Below are 26,450 nucleotides of genomic sequence, written 5' to 3'. Positions count from 1 at the left end.
AGTGTCCCAACAGTTGAACAGGCTAAGGGAAAAGGTGAAGGTGATGTTTTCATGGTCTAGAGGTACTGACTTTTCAGGTATTTCAAACAGGAACAGTAATTTAAGTTAGCCCTTGAATTTCAATATAATATACAAAAAAGCAGAGATTTGTTTTCTTCTTATTTCCTACAAATCAAACAATAAATAGTCCCAAACAAAGTCATAGGGCTTCAGGCCTCAACTATAATTTATCTACATAATAGTGTCACCCCTTTTATATCTATTGATTGAATCAGGTACATTTGCATTTTGTTGTGTTAGGTACTATTCAGCCATTGCTTGTCCTTTCTTTTTTTAAATACTAATTGCCAAAACAGCTTTTAGTTCATCAAATCTTAAAATGTATCATTAAAAAGTACAATTAGTAAACGATAACCTATGTACAATTTTATTTTCTTAGCCACCACATTTAAAAAGGAACATCAATACTATATTACTACTAAAAATCAGTAAGTTTAAAGTACAAATTATATTTTGACATGATTGTTTCTTTAAAGTAAACTTTATGAACATTCTGACTTCTTTATTCAAGTTTTGTATTCCTATTTCAAATATAGTGATAATATAAAGTTCATTTCTGTCTCTCTTTGAATATATATATATATATTTATTTTTTTTCAAAAGCTAAATAACAGTTTGACAGCAATCATCCTATACTTTCTTAATAATTACCAATACTACCATTTATTTAATTCCATCATTCAATGAAACTTGAACTCATACAACATTACTTGTCCCAACTTCAAAATCTAAATAGTAAAGATAATTGAATGATGAATGCACAAAAATAATGCATTCTGTTATAAATAGAAACGTCCTATTTCCAAATGTCAACTTACAACATTAGCTTTCTCTTGATCTATTTTAAGTCTTCCCATCAATGCAGCAGTGTCAGCAGACTTCTGTTTAAGTTCAGGCTCTAAAGCAACAAGTTCTTTCTTCATATTGTCAACCAAATCATTGGTTGAAAACAGTTTGGAAAGTCCATTAGCTACTCTCTCACGAGCAGTCTTAATATTACTACAAGAAATATATGCAACAGAAGGGTATTAAATAAATCAACATGAGTAAAGCTATTAACATTTTCTACAGCCTAAACTAATATGTTAGTATTCTTTTGTTATCCTGATTTGTGCTTGCATTATAAGATGTCTGTGTGACAAATATATTATTCTTATTATGACTAAAGATAATCCTAGCTTTAAAATATGACTATAAAACTAATTGATGTCTATGGACACTTATAATGACACCATTTGAACTATCACTTTTTAATACAACTGCACTATAATAATAGTAAGGCTTTTCTTTGAGTCCAAAGATTAATGAGGAGTACAAAATTTTTCATGGCTTCACAGTCTCAGCTGTGACCTGCAACTGCACTATAGAACTAGTAGCACTTAATTAGGATAAGCATTAAGAATTAGCCACCAGCAATATATATCAGTGCATCCAGAACCAAGGAGATGAACCATTTAGTGACAGTCATAACTTAGATAGAAAGATCAAACTTCCGTTATATCCAGATTTAGCTCACTATATTTACAGCCATCAGCTCTACTATAACTTAGCTATTTTTAACTAACCTCATTTGACAAATCTAATAACTTATTCTAAACCAATAATATATACTTATGTCAAAGTCAAGCAAAAGAACATTACTTTAAGGATAAAAAAATAGAGAAAGATTAAAGGGCTGAGAAGAGTCTCTCTGAAAAGGATAGATTTGTGCAACGGTCGAAAAGGATAGATTTGTGCAATGGTCGAAAAGGAAGAGCAAGATTTAGTACAATCCAAGATAAATGTGTTTTTTTACATTAATAACATCCAAAAATGTGAAATAAGTCTGGCTTTATTTAATAAAAAAATATTTATAAGGAAGAACTGACATTTTTATTTTGAAATATTAGAACAATAGAAGGTAGTTTCTATTCTAGGATTTAATAGGAAGTGCAATTTATGATCACTTCTTTCAAATTATATTTATTTAGAAGAAATTAGTGTACCTTGTTTTCTCTTGTACCATGGTAATGTACAGGTTGATCAGCTCAAGGTAGGAAGTGGGTGTGGTGTAGCAACGACGCTTTAGCTCGGTGAAGAATCTCTCTGACATTTCTGTAACACTCATATGAATTTCTACACACATTTTAGATACATTGTCCTGTAAATGAAATACTCAAACTATTACAAAATTTGTGGGACATGATAGTCAAGTGATGAAGCACTTGGCTTCAAACTGATGAGAGGGATTCAAGTTTGAAAATCAGTGAAGACTTAGAGTTTTAATTTTGAGATTTTTTGGAGGCCCCTGAGTGCACCCAACTTTAATGGGTACCTGATATATGATTTTTGGATGCCCCTGAGTGCACCTACTCTAATGGGTACCTGATATATGATTTATTTTGAGGCCCCTGAGTGCACCCAACTCTAATGGGTACCTGATATATGATAGGTAAAGAAAAGGCAGTTGGCATTGTGCTGGCCACGTGACACCCTAGTTAACCTTTGGTTATAGAAACAGATAAGCTTTGTTTGTTTAACATGTTTCAGATGTTACTTCAGAATAGAATATCCTTATTTCCTAGCCCCCACCTCCTTCAGGTTGACAGGGGAAACCAGTGCGCAGAGTTTGAACCCGGGACCATCAAGACGACAGTCTGGAGTAAATACTGCTTGATCAGCAACACAAGTTTTATTCATCTGCCTTTATAGATCACAAGTTCAGAAAGAGGAACCTCTATATAATATGTGTTTAGGGCAATAAAATAGCAATGTCAAACCTATGTAATCAAGTCCTTTTGATAAAACACCAATGTAAAATGAATAAGAACTTTCTTGTTGTAATGGTTCAGATGCTACACTTAATTGTAACTTGTTGACAAAATATTTTGCTACAAAATATTCAAATTTGTTTTGCTCTAAATTAAACATTTCTTGTATGTCTATTTGTATTAAGTGTCAATATTAATATTTTTTTAAGAACAATTTTAACTATTGAGTTTTGTTTGTTTACTTAAATAGTAAATATTATTTGTTTGAAGATTAGTTTGCTTCATATTTTTTAAGTGGTAATTTCTAGAAAAATGCAAGTCAAGTTTTTCAATTGAAGACTTGAGTGAATGTTAATGATCATAGATATTTGAGAATCACATTTTCTTTCTAATGCTCAATAAAATAATAATTTAGTGTAAAACTTACTTTGATTTCATCTGAACATCCTAAAGATACGGTTTTAAAGAAAGACTGTGCCACTCCTAAAAGAGCTTCTTTCGGCCATTCAATGAACCAGTCTATGGTGCAACAGTTGACCAAAGATGAAACATCCGGCATCTTGATCGAAAGGCAGAGCCCACCGGAGACATGCACAATACTATGTGCAGATTATTTCTGGAAAAAAATACAGACCGATAAAGTGCAATTAAATTTAAAGGACAGCTTTACAGAAAATAATATTAAACAAATTTATTATGTCTGGATTAAAATATTACAACAGTACAGAGTCTTAAAGAATTTATTTCTCTGAAAAGTTTTCTTCATAACCATCAAAATAATTTTTCTATCTTATCAGTCTACAGATATTCCTTGTTAATCTAGTTATGCACATTAATTTTAGACCTTAACACTTTTGTAATTTCAGCTCTTTTGTTTTCTTTTTAAGAATGTCCAAATGAAGATCTAAAGGGTAAAAGTGTTGACTCTATCACAACATGATATCTATACTCTAAATTCACTTTAATTGCTCTCAACAAATCTGCAACTAATAGTTCATTCTTGAGTGCCTTCTAATCATCTTGTCTTACTTTTTTTTTTATTTTGTAAAATAATGTTTTACATGTTTCGGATGTTCCTTCAGAGTTGAAGATAGTTTACTTCCTAGTCCAAACCTCCCGCAGGACGACGGGGGATGGGAGCGGGCAGGGTTTGAACCCTCGACCGTCGATAAACCCGAACGACAGTCCAGCGCACAAACCGCATGACCAGGCAGCCATCCTAACTTTTAACTTTTACTGTGACTGTTCATTCGTCAAATATATATTTACCTATGCATGCACAAATTGTTAACTTGTATCACATACAAAGATTATATTTTCAAACTTGGAAATCCAAAACAGGATTACAATTTACAATGGCAACCAAGCCCCATGATGACCTTCTGACCACTGTTAAAAAACACAAGTTAAGACTGTACAGTGAGATTCTCAGGGCTCGCAAGAACTTGTCTGCAGGTAACAGTACCAGGGAAATAAAGAAGGTGGTGTAAAAAGAAAGGATTGGGAGGACAACATTAATGAATGGATGGGGCTGTCTACGGAAGAAACTCTAATCCTGATAGAGAGAAATGGAGAAAAACTGTCAACAGCTGTTTATGGTGCCCCAACAGTTCGACAGACTGAATGACAGGGTAAGGTGAAGATGACCATATGTATGTAGTGCTAGACACCAGTCAAGTGACAAGCACAATTCTCTAAACAGATGTTTATGGTGCCCCAACAGTCCGACAGATTAAATGACAGGGTATGGTGAAGATGACCATATGTATGTAATGCTACACACCAGTCAAGTGACAAGCACAATTCTCTGAACATGTGTTTATGGTGCACCAACAGTTCGACAGACTAAATGACAGGGTAAGATGAAGATGACCATATGTACGTAATGCTACACACCAGTCAAGTGACAAGCACAATTCTCTGAACATGACAATGAATTAATGACTTTCTATGAACAGGTGCTAATCCTACACCCACACATTCAAATGAACAAGGCAGTTTCCAAGGGTAAAGGATTGAACAATTTCTGGTTTCATTAGCCATGATATGTTGGATACTTATCTGACACACTGAATGCAACAAAAGCTACATGTACCTGACAGTGAATACAATAAGCCAAATGAACCTGTTGTAGGGGAACATTGAGAAGTCAAATGAACGTGAAAAATGGATAAAGAAAAGTCAAATGACCAGGTACAAGTTCAAAGTTCAAACATACCTGACACACTGGATATAGTTAGGTCTAGAGTCATTTATACATGAAATATAGTAAGGTCAAAAGTGCCTGACACTTAAAACAATAATGTCAACTGTACCTGACACAATGGATACAATAGTCATAAATTGCATCTCTATCTCCTTCAGGAATTCCTGCCTCTTTAGCACCTGGTCTGCAGCCTATTATCAACCTCTCATACTGTCAGGTTCAAACAAGTTTGGAACTTCTCCAGAGTTCAGCATGTTGTTAATATCTTCTAGAAATTCTTCTACCACAATCTGTCAGATGACAAAACTCACATATTTTTTTTCTGTCTTCATGTTGTAGTATAGCTAGCATATTAAAAAAACTAGTGCACAGTGGTGCACATGTATGATTATTGATGTTTATGGTCAATTATATTGAAATTAGTGCAAGGGAAACATTGATGACAAGGCATTTGACCACCATCTTTTGTAAGACAAGTTTTGTGGATGTTATTTTGTTGTGGACATATTTAGAGGGGATCATTGTGACCTACTTGTAAAGGAATGTTATCTAAACAAATTAAGTGGACACCCATAAAGGCAAGACACAGATAGTCAAAGGTAATTGTACTGAGAAAGGCTTCAAGATAATGGATTGCTTTGTTTTGGAAAAAATTCCAAGAGGATGGGAGAAGGGTTGCATTGCAAGAAAAAAACAGTTTCTAAAACTAGTTAAAATGTAGATTCTATTGTTGCTAATTGAAAAAAAAAAGAAAGTGCATAATAACTAAATATTTAATAAGACATAATAATATGGACTAATTAATTAAAATAAGTACCATATGCATAGTATAGGCATAAAATGAATATTTGTGTATGCAATATAAAATTTTTAGGTAATTTAAATATCAAATATTTATGACTATGAAACTGATCAAATAGACATTTTACACCAATCTACTTTTATCTACAGTAGATCCAATGGCTTTTTAACCTGTCTTGAATTATCTTCAAAATGAAGAAACTGCATATCCTGATCAGGGACTGCTGTTCAGTGACAATAAGGTGCACAACTATCATTCGCAAGAAAGATCACAAAAACTAGTAAATGCTCTGGCAGTTGCATGTCAAGGGTTCAGACTAACAATAAGTCTCGCCAAGACTCAAGTCTTGCACAAGAAAAAGCTTCTGCAGCAGTGGCAAGACTCTCTAATTATGTCTGGGAAAATACCAAACTGACCACAGCGACCAAAAAAGCTGCATAGTGTGAACTCTTCTTAATGGTAGTGAGAGCTGGTCAACATGCATACATCACAAGGATAGATTAAACAGTTTACCCTTGCACTGCCTGTGACACATAATGTCCTTTTCCTGCAGGGTTTGTGTCTCCCATCAGGAAGTTTTGAAATTAGCCAATACACACAATATCTATAATATTATGACACAGAAAAAGACTAAGTTGGCTTGGACATGTCACTTACATGCCAACTGGAAGTTTCCTAAGCCCAACCACTATGCCAAGATTATGGAGTCTTAAACAAGGGATGCCCAAGACTAACCAAGCAAGATTTGATGATCACAGGCTTCAATGAAAATATGTGAGAGAAAAATAAACCAAGATTGGACATACTGGTACAAACATCACCCAAGATTGGACAGGGTGAAGGTAGACTGTGCATACTGGTACAAACATCACCCAAGATTGGTCAGCATGAAGATAGACTGTGCATACTGGTATAAACATCACCCAAGATTGGACAGCGTGAAGGTAGACTGTGCATACTGGTACAAACATCACCCAAGATTGGACAGCGTGAAAGTAGACTGTGCATACTGGTACAAACATCACCCAAGATTGGACAGCGTGAAGGTAGACTGTGCATACTGGTACAAACATCACCCAAGATTGGACAGCTTAAAGGTAGACTGTGCATACTGGTACAAACATCACCCAAGATTGGACAGCATGAAGGTAGACTGTGCACACTGGTACAAACATCACCCAAGATTGGACAGCATAAAGGTAGACTGTGCATACTGGTACAAACATCACCCAAGATTGGACAGCGTGAAGGTAGACTGTGCATACTGGTACAAACATCACCCAAGATTGGACAGCGTGAAAGTAGACTGTGCATACTGGTACAAACATCACCCAAGATTGGACAGCGTGAAGGTAGACTGTGCATACTGGTACAAACATCACCCAAGATTGGACAGCATAAAGGTAGACTGTGCATACTGGTACAAACATCACCCAAGATTGGACAGCATGAAGGTAGACTGTGCATACTGGTACAAACATCACCCAAGATTGGACAGCATGAAGGTAGACTGTGCATACTGGTACAAACATCACCCAAGATTGGACGGTATAAAGAGAGATTGTGCACATTGGTACAAACATCACCCAAGATTGGACAGCGTGAAGGTAGACTGTGCATACTGGTACAAACATCACCCAAGATTGGACAGCATGAAGGTAGACTGTGCATACTGGTACAAACATCACCCAAGATTGGACAGCATGAAGGTAGACTGTGCATACTGGTACAAACATCACCCAAGATTGGACGGTATAAAGAGAGATTGTGCACATTGGTACAAACATCACCCAAGATTGGACAGCGTGAAGGTAGACTGTGCATACTGGTACAAACATCACCCAAGATTGGACAGCATGAAGGTAGACTGTGCATACTGGTACAAACATCACCCAAGATTGGACAGCATGAAGGTAGACTGTGCATACTGGTACAAACATCACCCAAGATTGGACGGTATAAAGAGAGATTGTGCACATTGGTACAAACATCACCCAAGATTGGACAGCGTGAAGGTAGACTGTGCATACTGGTACAAACATCACCCAAGATTGGACAGCATGAAGGTAGACTGTGCATACTGGTACAAACATCACCCAAGATTGGACAGTATAAAGATAGACTGTGCACACTGGTACAAACATCACCCAAGATTGGACAGCATGAAGGTAGACTGTGCATACTGGTACAAACATCACCCAAGATTGGACGGTATAAAGAGAGATTGTGCACATTGGTACAAACATCACCCAAGATTGGACAGCATGAAAGTAGACTGTGCATACTGGTACAAACATCACCCAAGATTGGACAGCATGAAGGTAGACTGTGCATACTGGTACAAACATCACCCAAGATTGGACAGTATAAAGATAGACTGTGCACACTGGTACAAACATCACCCAAGATTGGACAGCATGAAGATAGACTGTGCATACTGGTACAAACATCACCCAAGATTGGACGGTAAACAGATAGATTGTGCACACTGGTACAAACATCCCCCAAGATTGGACAGCATGAAGATAGACTGTGCATACTGGTACAAACATCACCCAAGATTGGACAGCATGAAGGTAGACTGTGCATACTGGTACAAACATCACCCAAGATTGGACAGCGTGAAGGTAGACTGTGCATACTGGTACAAACATCACCCAAGATTGGACAGCGTGAAGGTAGACTGTGCATACTGGTACAAACATCACCCAAGATTGGACAGCATGAAGATAGACTGTGCATACTGGTACAAACATCACCCAAGATTGGTCAGCATGAAGATAGACTGTGCATACTGGTACAAACATCACCGAATATTGGTCAGCATGAAGATAGACTGTGCATACTGGTACAAACATCCCCCAAGATTGGACAGCATGAAGATAGACTGTGCATACTGGTACAAACATCCCCCAAGATTGGACAGCATAAAGATAGACTGTGCATACTGGTACAAACATCCCCCAAGATTGGTCAGCATAAAGATAGACTGTGCATACTGGTACAAACCTCATTGAGAACAAAAGGCATGAAGCAGCTAGAGACAAAAAGATGATAAAGAAAGCTGTCCTGTCACATAGCGCTATAACAGGTGCATTCATATACACTAACTGTGTTGTGGCAAACTAACTGTAGCAAACTTTGACACTTAAGAATTGGCTTGTTTAATAAAACCAGATTCTGCCCAGTCTCAAGAAGAAACTAAAACCGATGATGCATCTAGGCTTATCCATTGTCTTTCAAATAGAAGGAGCCATATAGTATAGTACCAGTATTAGATTTTTCAAATATCAATATGTATCATATTAGTTTGACAAACACACATGATCCCACAGATATTCACATACATACAGTTTGACAAACACACATGATCACACAGATATTCACATACATACAGTTTGACAAACACACATGATCACACAGATATTCACATACATACAGTTTGACAAACACACATGATCACACAGATATTCACATACATACAGTTTGACAAACACACATGATCACACAGATATTCACATACATACAGTTTGACAAACACACATGATCACACAGATATTCACATACATACAGTTTGACAAACACACATGATCCCACAGATATTCACATACATACAGTTTGACAAACACACATGATCACACAGATATTCACATACATACAGTTTGACAAACACACATGATCACACAGATATTCACATACATACATATGTATCTCTCTCTCTCTCTCTCTCTCTCTCTCTCTCTCTCTATATATATATATATATATATATATATATATACATATAAACTCTTTTGCCAACCTATGTATCAGTAAATAAAAAAATTGTGGGATTATTTTGAATGCCTGCTGTATCATACAATTTTTTCAGGTCATCGTGGAATGAAGAATAGTCATAGCCTCGAAAGAGCTCAATCTGGAAGCAGCGATAGTTACACATGTGGGCAGACAATCTGCACACAAAAAAAAAAAAAATCACATACTTAGGTGTGTTTTTATCTACTAGTATATATAAATGTTCTTTTAAAACTGTAAAAAAAATGATTATTTTAACTCAACAATCTGGTAAAAATATTATAGATATTTATATATTGAACCTTGTTAATGACTGTTTTCCTGTTCCTCCCACTCCAACCAATAAGGCATTGCCTCTTTCTTGTTGAATCATCCTGACTAGTCGAGTAATATGTTCCATTGCATCCATAAAGAACACAAGACGCATTTCTTTAGGTGATGTAAGGTTAAGGTCGTCTAGATACTGTCTCAAACAGAAGGAATTTCTACATAAGTAAGTATTAAAAGCTTTGTAGAGTTCTATATAAGATGTATTTTAATTTAGATGATTTAATAAAATATAGAGGTTAGACTATGAAGTGCTTGATGATAACTTTTGAAATGGTTAAAAACATTATACCTATGTAACTATTTGAAGTATAAAACTAAGTTTCCAAATGTCTAGAACTTTATCGTTTTATTTTGATATTTTCATATGAAATTTTCATTACACAATATAAATTTTAGAAATCATTAAATAGCAGTTTGTTACCTCCCCTAAAACATGTTGAAGTTTGTTCATGTCAGATATCTCCTCATAAAATTTCTCTTCTGGTGGGCATCAAATCTTCATGAAATTACCAAACAGTAAAGGATCTTTGATAAACCAATGCGGATCAAAGTTCTGAAAATAATTAAAAGAATTCTTTACTGGCATTGATTTTTGATGAGGGTCAGATGTTTGGAGTTAATTTTAAAAATTAAAAAAAATTGACATTTGTATTTTAGATAGGATGGCCAAGTGATAAAATGATGGTCTAATAAATAGGGTAGTAAGATCTTGACAATCTCAGTTCAGGTCAGGAGAATGAATGAGATTTAGGCTGGTTTGTAGCTTCATTATTCATGCTTATGGTAGTGCGCTATGGTCCAATCTCTTTTTTTGTGAGAGTATGGGCTATCTGTGAGAAATTTCTGTGCTGCCTTCAGGAACCTAGCAAACACAACTCAGATCTTAGTCGGGTTATGAGCTTGAGCCCCTTTGATGGATAGCACAGCAGTTTAAGCTTTTCCACCACTCTTCACAGATCCTCTCCCCCCCCCCATTTTAAATGAAATATAGATTCCATTGCACTGAGCTAACTAAAAACTATTAAACATGTATGTTATGGAGTGTGTGCCCATGTTTGTATTGACAGAGAACTGTTGCTGCTAAATTCAGATTTCTACAGTTGGTAAAAGAAGCTTAGCAGCTGATGAAAGAAGTAGGAGATGAGAGACAGAATGTGTGTTGATTGTAGGTGTTGAAACATTTTCAGAATTTATTTAGAGTTTTGTATCAAGTAAGCTAAATGCTTACTAGAACTACAACACAATGACAAGCTCATCAACAATGGAATAAATTTCTATACAAACATTAATCAATCTGAATGAATGTTCACATTGTAATATGAATAGGAACAAGACTGTTTGCACTTCTTACAACAATTTAAGAGCATTGACCTAAATGTTCACATTTTAAAGAGTTATTAATAAAGATTATTTTGCCTCTATTGATGCTATTACTTCTATTGATGATTGTATTTATTTCAGTTCTAATTAACATTACTGATTAGATTGGAAACAATAATTAAATAAATTAAAAATAATGATAACAGTAATTTAAACATAACCTCATTGAATGTTTTGTACACAATTTCTGCCATAAGTTTGTGGAAGAAAAGCTTGTCTTCTTTGTTAATCAGTCGATCATGGAACACTCTTTGAGTCTCGTGAATAAATAGACGAACAATTTGAATTTTTTTCACGGAAGATTCCTGCATCTGCCTGCAATATACCTACAAAACAATAAAATGTCATTACAAATTTGAAAATTCTAACAGAAAATGAAATTGAGATTCTAGCAATAAAATTACAAGGAAATGGTTTGTTAAAAAAAAAAAAAAAAAAAAAAAGAGTAAAAGTGAAAGAAGAAATAGAATTTTTGCTATAATTTCATCCTATGAAAATATCAATCTAAAAATACTATTAAAAAAAAAAATTCAGAAAGTCCAAACCATTTTTGTGAGACTTTGTAATCAATTTTTAAAAAATTTGTTTAATTAACCCCCTGCTTTTGTTACTGTAAATTAATGTAGCTCTAATTAAAAAATCTGTACTTTTATTGTGGAACTATTTAAAGTTGTTTGATATGAAATTGAATTTATCAACTTCTTCATTGAAGAGCTGTTTCTCAATAATGTTAGTTTACTTTTATTTGTAATCAGAACTAGTCTGCATTCTAGGCCTTATGGGCACTCTCGAGCTTTGAGGTGATAATAATTTTCAAACAACAATTCTTTCACTTAGACATTCTAAAGCTTTGTTTTCTTTTCATAGTTTCTGATTCATAGTACTAGTTGAACAATATTTTCAGTGGTATTTTAAAGCTATATTCATATCATCTTGCAATTAATTATAATTATATCAACAGTAATTATTATAATATGGGATATTGAAAAGGTGCAAATTTCATAAAATTTTGTTGTTTAAATGCTTAGTAGCAGACAATTTATAAAGTAGAATGCTGACCTTGGACTACTTTAGAAAGGTCTCTCAGATTGAAAACGTAGTGAGATTTGGCAGGCGTAGGAAGTAGGTCTGAGCTCATTCTAAAATAGAGTTCAACAGCTGAGTTGACTATTGGTTCAGCTAATGTACGGGCATTGCGAGAGAAGTCTAGTAAAAACCCATTGATGATTGCCTGGAAGTAAAAGTGAAGTCAAACATAATAGGCCCAATAACCTAAACTATGTTTTTATTATTAAGTAAATACTTTGTTCAATGACTGAAAGAGGCCAACAAAGTCTTTATCAAATGTATTTTAATTTACTAGTCAAAAAAGTTATATTTTATCTAATTATCTTTTTTTTTTCCACAAATAGTTGAAAACATTTTATATTTCAATAAATTGTAATTTATTTCAATGTGTGTTACAGGACAGACATTCTATCTGAATTGAAGATTAGAACATCCTAGTCCAGACCTGACAGGAGTGACCAACATGACAACATTCACAAATACTAAGTGACCAGGCAGTTTACCCTGACATTTGAGAATGTAGTCAATACAATTTACAATCACTATTTTTTAACTGAAAATATATATTACATTCAATATTAATATTTTAAGTATAAAATATCAATACCATTAAAAATTAAATTATAACATGTTTAAGTGAGGCCCTTGTTAAAATGGTTGCCTGATGATACGGTAGGAGCTCTGGACTATTGTCTGAATGGTTCCTAGTTCAAACACAGTCACCATCCTCCACTACCTGAGGGAGGTTTGGGCTACAATGTAATAATCTTTTAATTTTGAAGGAACATCGAAAACACATAAAAAGCAAAAACAAATATTGTACTAAAGAAAAGTATCCATAAAAAAACCAACTTACTAAAAACATCTGTTTTAGGCTCATTTCAGTTGGGGATGGGATGGTGAACATGGAAAAATGTCGAAATAACCTTGGTGACACAGGATTTCTACCGCCACCAGGAGGCGAACAGGCAGCAGCAAGGGTTACATCCTGTAACAGAAAAAATTGTTTGAGTCAGTGCACAAAGCTGTGTAGCAGTGCATCAGCTTTTTTTCTTTTAAAATTGACTAAAAGAGAATTTGAAAGATTATTTCATGGAATCTTGAACACAGGATTAAATATGTCCACTTTGCTGATTGTCAGTAATGGCTTCTCTGGTTTGATGATAGATTATTTTGTGAAAGCCTATATATCTCCACACCTGTACCTTCTTGGCAGCACTAAATTCTCTAATTCTGATAATTTAACTTCTGGTTGCCAACTTTCACTTCAGAATAGATTCAGAAACAGGACTATCATTTCAAACCAAATTTCTTAAGTGAAATAAACACTCAAAATATCTTTAAGAATGTTAAATATTAAAAGTGCTACTTGGAACTCTTGTTTTGCTGAGTGAATATATCTGAATTAAATTGATCATCTGAACTTTTGTGTTGCAAAGCCTATTTATTCTCTTAACAAAATCTATTCCATCATTTAATGACATTAACACACACACATATATACTTTTTTTTGGGGTAAGTTTCTACAAGGCTGGAAAAGTAAAGATGATAAAGACACTTTTTAAGATTTGCAACAGGATCTGGCAGTCAAGAGACTGGCCCAAGCCCTGGTTTCAATCACTCATCATCACCCTGCTAAAAAAAGGCTAATTGCAACTCTGTCAAAACTACCATGCCTCATAAGTCATCCCAGCAAAGTCTTGTTAAAAATTATATTATACCATCTAAAACCAATAGATGACAAAAATTTTAGTAGGACAAGCAGGTTTTAGACAAGGTCACAAGCACAACAGAAAAAAATCCTAAGCTTCAGGATACTCTGTCAAGTCTTAATAGATTTTAAGAAAGCTTTCAACATCAAAGGTTACAAAGGTACTGCAAGCATTAAAGGAAGAAAAATTACTAACTTGTGCTTTGCTGAATACATAGATGGTCTGGCAGGGACTAGCTTACTAGTTGCTCAAAGACAAGACTTCCACAGCATAGGGTGTGCAAATCAATGTTGAAAAAACACTAATTATGACTCTAATAGCCAACAGACATTAGTATTGGAGGCTTAAAGAAAGTTGACAAGTAAATTTAAATACCTAAGAGCTATTGTTTCAGATAAAGAAACCAAAACTGAACTACTGGCAAGTTCACAGGAGCACTTGGTTAACTCATAGCAATTTAGAAAGACAAAGGTATAGCCGTCCACACTTAAATCAGACTTTGGCCATGGCCACATTCTTATATGCTTGAACTGCAGAACTATAGAGGAGGATCCTGGCCATAGATATATGCTACAGAATGATCCTAATTATCACATACAAAGACTGAAACATAAACAAAAGATTAGATACTGGATCACAATGACAATCGGGCCCAGAGATGACCTGCTAACCACTGTCAATAACAGAAAACTAAAACTTTATGACCATATTCCTTTATGACCACAAGGTCTTCAGGGCTCGCAAAAAACTTTCTGCAGGGAACAGAACCAGGAAATAGAAGAGGCAGCACAGAAAGAGATAGGAAGACAACATAAAAGAATGGATGACCAGTCATTGAAAGAGATTCTATTAAAGGCAACAAAAAACAACCAGAGAGGAATGGAGAAAGACAGTCGACAGATCATGCGTGGTGTCCCAACAGTTAAACAGGCTGAGGGATAGGTGAATTCTTTAAATGATATTTGCAATGACAAAATTGAATAATTTTATATTTATGCCTATTTAAAACAACTTTATAGTCTCTTCACAGCTTGTCAGTCCAAGGTGGAATTAGTTTTAATGATTTCAAAATTGCAGTCAAAGAGGGTTTCCAGTATGAGCCATTCTGAATCTTTTAAAATTATTTAACATTTTATATCATGGCGAGCCAGTATATTAAGAATGCTACCCTCTAAATATATAAAGGGTAAAAAAAAGTGGTCCACATTGCAAGACTCTCCCCATTGTTCTTTGGCTGTTGTTATCATGCCAGGTACATCAGTTTACAAGAATCGATTACAAGGTCGCCACACTTTGTCATCAGTGTATATAAAAACAATGAGATGCCCCTGTACATTAAAGAACTGATTACTCCATAAGTCCCCCAGAGATCCCTACGCTCAATGGACTCAACGCTTTTAGTGGTGCCATGTTTCTCCCTCAAAAGCTACGGTCTGCGGGCTTTTTCAGTGCACGGACCCAAGGTTTGGAACACACTCCCCATTGATCTCAGACAGACAACATGCTATACCACTTTTAAGAAGGACATTAAGACCTATTTGTTTAAAACTTTTTTAGATTAGTTTTTTATTTCTATTGTCGTGTTTGTGTTTGTAATGTTATTACAGCGCCTTGAGCCTACATTTTGTTTGTTAACAGCGCTTTATAAATAAAACTATTATTATTATCAGTTTAATCAAAAATCTTCAACTCATACACATGCACTCAAACAGTAAACATTTTGTTATCCTTTATGAAAAAAAAAACGTTCGCAATTATTTTTAGCACCTGAATCTCTTTCCAGGTCATTGTTTCTCTGTCATATAAACCATCAAAGTCTAGATACTGTCGTAAAAGTTCAATAGGTGGCTGAGAGCCGTACGTGTCCAGTTTGGGCATGTTGAGATCGTCAATAAATATGACCACTCGTTTACCTTGAGGTGCACCTGTACACAGAGAAAAGCATGACAGAAGGACATTGGTATGAATAATGAACATTGATCAAAGTTTTGAGGAATTAAGATGTAAGTCTACTGGTACTTTTCAAGAGTTGTATGTTACTACTATGGTCTTGTATGTCAGCCATTGAGGATAGGATGGCTGCATGGTCATGTGATTTTCGCACTGGACTATCGTTCAGATTTATCAATAGTCCAGGGTTCAAACCCTGCCCGCTCCCATCCCCCTCATCCTGCAGGAGGTTTGGACTAGGAAATAATTATCTTCAACTCTAAAAGAACATTCAAAACATGTAAAACATTTTACAAATATGTAAGTAAAGGCGGGGCTTTAAGTCAAAAGGGCAGGTCGTCACAAATCCTCAAAAAAACATAATCTGATGCGCTATCGAAAATGTAAGACTACAGTTGAGATGCTTATAGAAACATGTATAAATGATGGTCAATTATAGCCCCTGCCACTTCTTTGTTCCCCACCTACATCTATTGGACTGTATTGTTTTTTTTAATTGTTCTAAAAGTGGAGTTCAATTTTCCGAAATTTTGTAATTAAACATTAATACTACTGAAACATTAGGTCAGTTTTAAGCTATAATGTCACCATGCATTAGTTAAACATTGAAATTGTTCTTATTCTTATTTCAATCAATCAAAAAGTTAGTTAATTTAATGTATTAAAAATTGCCCTAGGACATGTTGACCCCCAATCATGATAAAGCAAGTGGAAAATATTAAAAGTACAATTAGGCTACAAGCAGATACCATGTCATTATGCTGTCATTACTCTGAACTACCTAATAGCACAATGTTATGTACAAAACAAAACTACAGTTGATGTGTGGAAAGCAAACAAGAAAAAAGAAATGCAGGTTAAATTAAGACCTGACAAGTTTTCTTGAAAGAACTTGAAAAAAAACATTTAATGGTGCAACTGATCACTGCCTCAGAAACATTTCATGAGTTTACTAGGTAGACCTGAGAGAATCAAGAAAAAAATAACTAAAACTACACAAAGCATAGACTAAAAATCAGCTTGCTGAGTTCATTGGGTCAGGGCATTATAAAAAGAAATGCCAAAGCTGAAAGGGAAAAAAAATTGTTGTAGCTGCTATTGGAACTGTCCAAAACCACTCTTTCACCACCAGCAGGTATATTGAAAGGACAAAGTCTATTTTTCATACTGCTTTTAGCCACAACCATGATCCAATTATGGTGATTTGTGTGTGGGTGATTTGTTACCCCAATCCATGTAACTTTAAAAAAAAAGAAAAAAAAAAGAAATGTAGCCTATTTTGTTTGTTCTACTAATTGTTTGAATGCATTTGTTGCAATGTGTGAAGTGTGTTACTTATACATAGATGTAACCCATCCAGACATCATTTGTTAAACAGATGTAACCCATCCAGACATCATTTGTTAAACAGATGTAACCCATCCAGACAATCATTTGGGGCAGGGAACCACTCTAGATCCTTAAAGCATAGCTGGCAAAGCGTATCAAGTGAACATAACTTTTTTTTATATGTGTTTCAAACATTGAAGATGTTATAGAACTATATGTGTGTTAGTCATTAAAGACATATATGTTAGTTTTTAAAAGATTTTTGTTGGTCATTAGAGAAGTGCATATTAGCAGTTGAACACAAAATGTTTGTTAGTAGTTGAGGAAGAACATGATCTCTTTCTCAACTTGCGCTTTTCATGTAAATTTTTTTTTTGCAATAAGCCCCTGTCGATTCTTTTTGCACATAAGATCAAAACAGTAGCCTATATAGCCTGCAAACCTTGACTCAATTGGTAGGGTTTTGAAAATATAGAAAATTATTTTATTTTAAGTAATCAATTTTTAGCATAAAATGATATTTAATTTTATAATTACTGAAATTAATTTTAGTACTAAAAATATCTTGAGAGAGTAAATAAAGAAATTAATAAGTCAGGATATTAACCAAAAAGACATACAAAAAAAAAACAAAATAAAACTGAGATCAGACATTTAGTTTAAAACATAAGACTGTATAAGAAGTTAAAATGTTACAGTTATAGAAAAAAAACTAAATTTACCAATAACATTTTTCTTTCGTTTCTCCAACTTCCCTTCAATAATTTCTTGAGTTCTTCCGCTGCTGGTTTGTGCAGAAAAGTTAATGTAAACTGGTACGTAGTTCATTCTCTCAGAGATGCGATCAAGTAAATCTCTTACTATCACAGAGTAGAGCAAGTTGAAGGAGACAATATATTCATTCTTTCAGATATGCAGTCAATTATTTCAATTACACAAACATTAACCAATCAAGAAATATTCAGAAGTTGCAACATTTTTTTTTTAGTTATAGTTTAAACAAAAACATTAAATCAACATCTTATAATCATATCTTTAATGAAGGTAAATTGGTAAACTAATTTCATACTACCTTGCCCACGCCTGTCCCTCCTGTAAAGAGCACTGGTTTTTGAACAGAAAGTAACCGCTCTAGGAAGTAGCCATAACGTGCTGTGTCCACAGTGGGCACCATCATTTTAAAAAATGAAATGGATTTGTCAAATCGAAAGGATGAGACAAGACGTTCCCACAGATCCATTCTCTTTGAGTCCACCTCAATGTAATAGCTCCATAAAGGATATGTTCCTGGCAGCTGAAAGGTTATATTAATAATAGAGAAACACTCCATCTTGCAAATAATTTCAATGTCCATAACTTCAGTATTCTTTTTAAGGACAACATAACATCATATTTAAACAGAACATGTTGTCATTTCAATAGTACTTCAGCAGTGCATCTAGAATGCACTACATCTAGACTTCTTTCCAGCTACTAGATTACTCAATGAAGTAAGCTATAAGCAAGCATCAGTATTCAAAATGCACTCAAGACTCACGTCTCTGTATCCAATCAAAAAAACTATTTTTTATGCTTATAAAGAAGACTCCTTGGTGTATGTTTTGTTAATTGTTTTCTACTATCACTACCAATGTAGTCTTTTACTAGATGGGTCTAGTTTTTAATAAAGTCAATAGGTTTAGTGAGTAGAAGAAATATACCCAGTTCTTTAAGGTCCAAATTTGTTGTTATATTATCCAACAATGAAATCAACTCTGAGCCAGTTCAGAACTAAATTATCTATGATGTATAAATAGAATATCTGATTGAAACTATCAACACATAATATTGTTTCAGTTACCTTGGCATCTTGATTTTCATCAAATTGTTGTCGTATAAACACATCAAAAGCATCTCTGTACTCATCATTGAGGTTACCCCCAAGAGCCCAAAGGTAACAAAACACAAAGATCTGGCACAGAAATCGAAACATCTTGGAGGATTCTAGTGACCAGTCAAATTGACCAAGCTTGTAGAAGAAAATGGCTTCAAGCAACTTACAAAATGAGTTTATTTTGCTGATATCTACCTGGAAAATAAGAGTACAGATCTAAATGTTGAGAATTCTTAAGTCTACATTGAAACTAATTTGTTCTTACTGGTATGGATATAGTTCTTTAAGATACTTTGTATTTAATGCAACATCATTTTTAAAAAGCACTGGAATCTTTCTTGGCACCCTGATGGGTCAACCTTAGCTAATAGCATCTGCATGCTTCTATCATTACATTATTCACTACCTTCCATCTCTATCCATTTAACAGTGTAATGATATAATCTTGAAATTCAAAAAGGTGAATACCCATTATCATATACACTGCACAACATTTTTTTTTGGTTAAATAATTAGAGTTTAAAAAAAATTTTGTTTGATTTTCAATATGAATAAATGTGTTGCCATTTATGTCTTAGTAACTCTTAAGCATAGCATTTATTACAATGTATTACAATCTATTACATTGGACACTTTGACTTCCCCCATCCTAAAAAATAGAATTGTTATGTTTATGTTAGGGCAAAAATTGTGAACAAATTGCTACTTTTTCACATTTCTAGGACAATTCACACATAAAGGGGTTGACCAAACTTAGTGTATAGGTTCCCTTTTTTTTTGGTTTTAACATTTAAATGTCATAATTGCATCAACATACAAAAATTACATTTCAAAATAAGACAAATCAACACACATTATCAGAAATGTGAATCACTTAATTTAAATGTAACCAATTTTAAGTTTCAAGTGCATGAAAAAATAAGTCTTATATTGTTGGCCACTGTTTGTATTGAAATAGGTATAAATGAAATAAGATAAGTATATATGACTTTCAGTTTGTATGAGTTTAAGTTTAAATGAGTTTTAGTTTATATCACTAAAAAAAGGTAGGCTAAATATGACTCAGTGTAATTTTAACAAATTATTTTTTTCAGTAAGTAATATGAACTAATAATGGACTTATAAAGTGTGGCTGTATTAAAGACCAATAACAACAAAACATAAACAGAACTTAACGCGATTTTCTGAAGCGTACAAAGAAAATTCAAAAATATCCCAATAATTCAGTGTAAGTACTAGATCCTCGGGTCTCAAATAAAAGAGTTACAAGTCAATTTCATTACTTTTTTGTATCTTTTCTATCATGTGGCCCGCGACACTAGAGTTGGAAATTAAAATGGCCCGCAGATCGAATTGGGTTGGGCATCACTGATTTAAACAACTGCATGACAAAGCCTGCCAGGTGTCAAAATTTGTATTGATTCTTTTTACTTTCCAAATAACTGTCTTTTTTTTCTTTTTTCATTTTAATGATGCTGTTAGAATATTTTCAAAGAAAATTTGGCAATAGTTAATCATTTTTTTATTTGGTTGAGTAAAAAATTTCAGATAACCCTTTAGCAGCTGTATGCATTGTAAGACATTATTGCCTTAAAATATCAGTGATGTCTTAACCTACACCTACATCATGAAATTGTGAAAAAAATTCAGAAAACTCAGAACCTGTCCCAAATTAGCTGAAACAAGATATGCATTTTTTTACATATGACAGTCTATCCAAAGAAGAAGAAGAAGGCCAAACATTACATAGGTCTCACCAGCCAAATGAGGGGGCACAAAACCCCTGTGCAAAGCCCTCAGCCCCCTGGATGACAAAAGTGGTCATCATCAAACCACGATGGACAAACTATATATATACATATATATATAAATGCTCTAAGTGTGAAAGATGGTCTTTAAAATATGTTTAAATTTGTTCAAATTGTTATACATAATTCCAAGGGAGGAACCTTTTTTTATTTCTGGTCTTTGTCTGACTGGTGCCACAGAGAAAGTTGATATTGAATGTGTTTAATTATTGATTGTTGTTAACTTTCTATGTATAGACCTAAGAAACAAGGTCATTGTACAACAAAAGGACATAATGTGGATAGATGACTATATATTTTTTTTAAATGCTAGCTTAGCAGATCATGTCCTTTTGATGGATTCCTTATTAAACTCTGCTTTTTAGGCCCTGGTTCAAACTTTTCAAATGCAAGAACATAAAGTCATTACTTTAAAAAGTAAAAAAGTTGTAGAGAATTGTGTGAGTCCCAGAGTGAATGAAAACTTACAAGTTTAAGATTTACATACCTATACACTACAATTAGAATGGCTACAAATGCAATACAATACCCTGTAAATTGTGGTCTTTCCACCACAGTTGGTCCAACTAACATAACACCATGTCTGACAATCATAGTCTCCAAGAACTGTATCACTTTCACAACTTGTGTGTCCACCACTTGGAGCTTCATTTCTAGTTGGATGTTCATGATCTCATCTTTCAGCTGGCCATAATCATGTTCTGGTATGTTAACACCAGGAAAAAGGTCTGAAAGTATGGCCTGCAAAACATTATAAACCACTCAGTGAACAAGTTTCATAACTATTTCTTAATACTTTTTTTTTATTCCACCCAAAAATATAATTTTTTAAAAATTTAGATTTATCTATAAGAAATATTCTGGTTAATGCTTGTGATAAAACCATAACAAAAACTTTCCACAAATGAATTGATAATTCATAGATAACAATATGTTTGTCTAAAAACTAATTAAAAGCTCAAGCTCCATGTAAGTAAATACACATTATTAACATGCAATATGAGTGATTATTTAGATTATGGCACAATAATAATTTACAGTTTTTACTATTGTATGGTTCAGTAAGCTTATAATCAGAAGTAGGGCCTACATGAATAGATGTAGTGGTTTATTAATCAACAGAGTGATTTATCACTTCATCAAATGGTTCACATTTATTACAGGGCTGAACACTGTGGTTTTTACTTCATCTTTCTATTGTTTTGACATCTGTTAGAAGAGTTTATATATATAGCTGTTAGTTCTTCTTCTTCTTCATCGTTCTCATTGTTATGTTGGAGTGTTCATATGACTAGACCAATACATGAGATGAACTGCGCAGTGGTTTCCAAATCAGGGAGCTCTCCATATAGTTTTCTTTCTATTGGGGTGATTTGGGGCCAATGTCTTATACGGGCCTCTTGGTAGAGAGAGCAGTTTTGGAGGACGTGGTCGGCATTTTCTGGTGATACTCCACATGGGCAGATTTCACTGGTTCCAATTTTGAGCTTCTGGAACATGTGTTGTCGCATTCTGTTGTGTCCGGTCCTGAGTCGAAAGATTAGGCGTTGGTCTTGTCGGGATAGCTTATAGTAAGCGTCATCTTTCTTGTGATTTGGATGGGAGCTCGTCCATTTCTCATTTATTTTATCTACAATTAATTTCTTCATTTCTTCTGGATAGAGTGCAGAGTTTACTTGTGAGTTTGTTCTCCCACTCTTGGCGAGTGTGTCAGCCTTCTCATTTCCTGCTAGCTGTTAGTCTTTTATAACAGTTCAAAGCATAAACAAATAATAGTAATACTTATACTAATAATAATAATAAATGAAAAAGTAAAAACCGAGTTACTTGAAACAGTTTAGCATCATTGAACAAAAACTTTGGAAGATTGCTATCACGAAGCGCTCGAATCAGAACTACATCTTCCGGTTTGTCAGGATTCTGTCTTTTTAAACTGCCAGCCATAACCAGGACAGATTTAACAGCTCGCATACCTAAAACAAAAATGTGTACATTATCATAAATTTGCTTTTTACCTAAATGAAACATATAAGCACATTTTATTTGAGTGTGTACATGTCTTTAGCTTTAGGATATAATTATTCAGGAGTGTCTACTATTTTCTAGGACATTATTATTTATGAGTGTGTACTTTTTTTCTAGGAAATACTTATTTAAGAATGTGGGAAGCGTGGTCAAGAGGCCAAGTGCGCTTGAACTTGGCTTGGCTTGGCTACCTAGAAGGGGGCTCGAGGTTCGACACCCGACTCGGGCAGAGTTGTGTTTACTGAGCGCCTAAAGGCAGCACGGAAAACCAACTCCTAGATACCCCCTCCCCCCACCGGTCCACAAATGAGATTGGACCAAAAGCGCTCTGAGCATGCTATAAGCATGAAAGTAGCGCTATATAAAAGCTATAATAATAATAATAATGTGTCAAGGTTATTACCAAAGTCATAATGATCTTGTTGCGAGAGTTGTTCACTACACAGTTTGTACATTTGAACCATTTTCTTGGCTAATGTTCTGGAGGACTCAAATCCTTCTGAGTACAAGATAACTTCAGCAATCAGACCTAAAACAAAAGAAGCAATAAAATATGGCCAGATTTTTCAACTGGAAATAATTTATCTACAAGGAGTCACTTTGTACCGGAGTGACAATAAACTACATATAAACTTCATCTGTAAGTTTATTATATATCATTTTTATCAACACTGATGGCCTTAATGGAAAAAGCTTCATTGGTCTTACAGCAGAAAATGTATCAATACTGAAATGAGATGAAAAGAATTAGCCCAAGTTGAATAGAGAGACAATATAGCATATCTAGCATAAGATCCAAGCCATCTCAAATGACAGAGGCTGAGAAAGAAATTGCATGTGATACCAGAGATAAAAGTAATAAAACATTCAAAAGGATCACTCAACTTTAAACTGGTTCATAAGTTTAGGTTCTATTTTTGTTGTCTTATAAATTAAATACATAAATAAATCTCCGTAGGAGTCAAACTTTGGCCCGAACCATGCAAAGTACAAGACAATACAAGACAATGGCCTGCTCTGCACAATGAACAGTTTGTTCAAGCCTCCATGACAGGCATCACATGTACTTGCAGATTTGGGCCTTTTGGGATTTTTCTAAACACTTAGCCATTGTTGTACTTGTGGCTTTTGAATACTACTAAGGAAAAGACCTTCTAGATGTTTCATCCTCTTACCATAATCTGGTACCATCATTGCTATAGGTCTAAACAAAGCCTGTAAATTAAATTCTGTCCGTCCAGCGTAACCAGGATTCATAGTGATGAAGGCTGCACATGTATGAACCAGTTTGATCTCACGCCCTTCAAACATGAACCTATTGAGCTATAGAGGGAGACAACATAGAAAACTTTGTTCTTACCAGTCTAGTAATCTAAAGAGAGAGACAATTTTTTAAATTGTTTTTAGCACCAATCAGGTTAACCAATTTCATTACCGAATCCCTTTGACCGTAACCTACATGGAAACATACATGCACTACATGCAATTACCAAGCTTCTATCTAGGGGTTTTAAAAGTTAGAATAAACGCACCCACCTCTCAAACCATCACTAAAACAGAGGTAATGATAATGAATAGTCAACATTAAATTGGAAATAATGATTATGACGATCTCAGGAATATATTAATATATGGTGTGGTGTAAAAAAAAATATATATATGAAAGTTTTAAATTGCAACATTAGAAAATACAAGAAACTGCTTGACACATAGAATTTGGAAAAATAAGTAAAACAAAAACACTGCCCATGATGAAATATTGGTGTGTTATTCTGATGAAATATTGGTGTGTTCATTTGATGAAATATTGGTGTGTTATTCTGATGAAATATTGGTGTGTTATTCTGATGAAATATTGGTGTGTTATTCTGATGAAATATTGGTGTGTTATTCTGATGAAATATTGGTGTGTTATTCTGATGAAATATTGGTGTGTTATTCTGATGAAATATTGGTGTGTTATTCTGATGAAATATTGGTGTGTTCATTTGATGAAATATTGGTGTGTTATTCTGATGAAATATTGGTGTGTTCATTTGATGAAATATTGGTGTGTTATTCTGATGAAATATTGGTGTGTTATTCTGATGAAATATTGGTGTGTTATTCTGATGAAATATTGGTGTGTTCATTTGATGAAATATTGGTGTGTTATTCTGATGAAATATTGGTGTGTTATTCTGATGAAATATTGGTGTGTTCATTTGATGAAATATTGGTGTGTTCATTTGATGAAATATTGGTGTGTTCATTTGATGAAATATTGGTGTGTTATTCTGATTAAATATTGGTGTGTTATTCTGATGAAATATTGGTGTGTTATTCTGATGAAATATTGGTGTGTTATTCTGATGAAATATTGGTGTGTTCATTTGATGAAATATTGGTGTGTTATTCTGATGAAATATTGGTGTGTTATTCTGATGAAATATTGGTGTGTTATTCTGATGAAATATTGCTGTGTTATTCTGATGAAATATTGGTGTGTTATTCTGATAACTCTTTGAAAGATTGATTTTGTTTCGCTTTTTAAACCAGAGTGGCTGATTTATTCACATTTACATACACACTTGTATCTACTGATTATAATATGGAAAGTTTGCAGTAGTATTTAGTATAAAAACTCCAATCCCATTATTCAAAATCTACAACTTAGAGAAGTCTATAGACTTGTGAGGAGCAGAATAAGTTGAATAAAATTATAGGAATGAGGTACATTTTCTCACACTGATCTTTGTATTTTATAATGAAGGACTTATTGGAGTTAATATGGTGTCTTTATTTACTGTGCCTTGTACAACTGAAGTTATTTATTTCTTAGTCTGCAACACTTTTCATAAATAATACTGCCAAAAAAACTAAGCCTAACGATGTACGCCACTTTTTCAAGAGAACAATGTTTTAGTCTGATTAATTACATTGATTGTTTAACTCCCTTTCCATATAATATTTTAAAAAAAACACTCTTCGTTTAGCAGGCAATAATGGAGATCAATAAAGGACTAGATTGAAACACTAGAGACAAGCATGTAGGTCTTGAAATTCATGTCAAAAAAAACAAACAAAACATGTAGTCCTTGAGTTTTACGACAAAAACAAACAACAAAAAAACATGTATGTCTTGAGTTTCATGCCGAAGTATAATCTAATAAAGGTAAACTTTCATCTGGGTCGTTAGACCTAATAAAAACACAAGAAATCTTCATTCAGAAACCTAGAACCCAAGTATTTACTTTCATGCACAATGTTCAATATGAAAATATTATTTTCTCATTAGATTCTTTTGCAAATAATTATTTTTGTTTTTATAACAGTTTATCCTATATTATGATAACCATATTAAAGTAATTACATTTTGATAAAAG

The 26,450-nt window shown here is 34.0% G+C and overlaps 1 pseudogene; it reads right to left on the bottom strand.

The window, feature by feature from the left end:
- Positions 1-26,450, bottom strand: part of LOC106059518 (dynein axonemal heavy chain 6-like) — a 108,706-nt pseudogene that overhangs the window by 62,737 nt on the left and 19,519 nt on the right.

Source organism: Biomphalaria glabrata, chromosome 7 (genome assembly GCF_947242115.1).
Source record: "Biomphalaria glabrata chromosome 7, xgBioGlab47.1, whole genome shotgun sequence".
Lineage (NCBI taxonomy): Eukaryota > Metazoa > Mollusca > Gastropoda > Planorbidae > Biomphalaria > Biomphalaria glabrata.
Note: the sequence above shows the minus strand (reverse complement) of the source record. Positions and strands in the feature narration are given on the sequence as shown.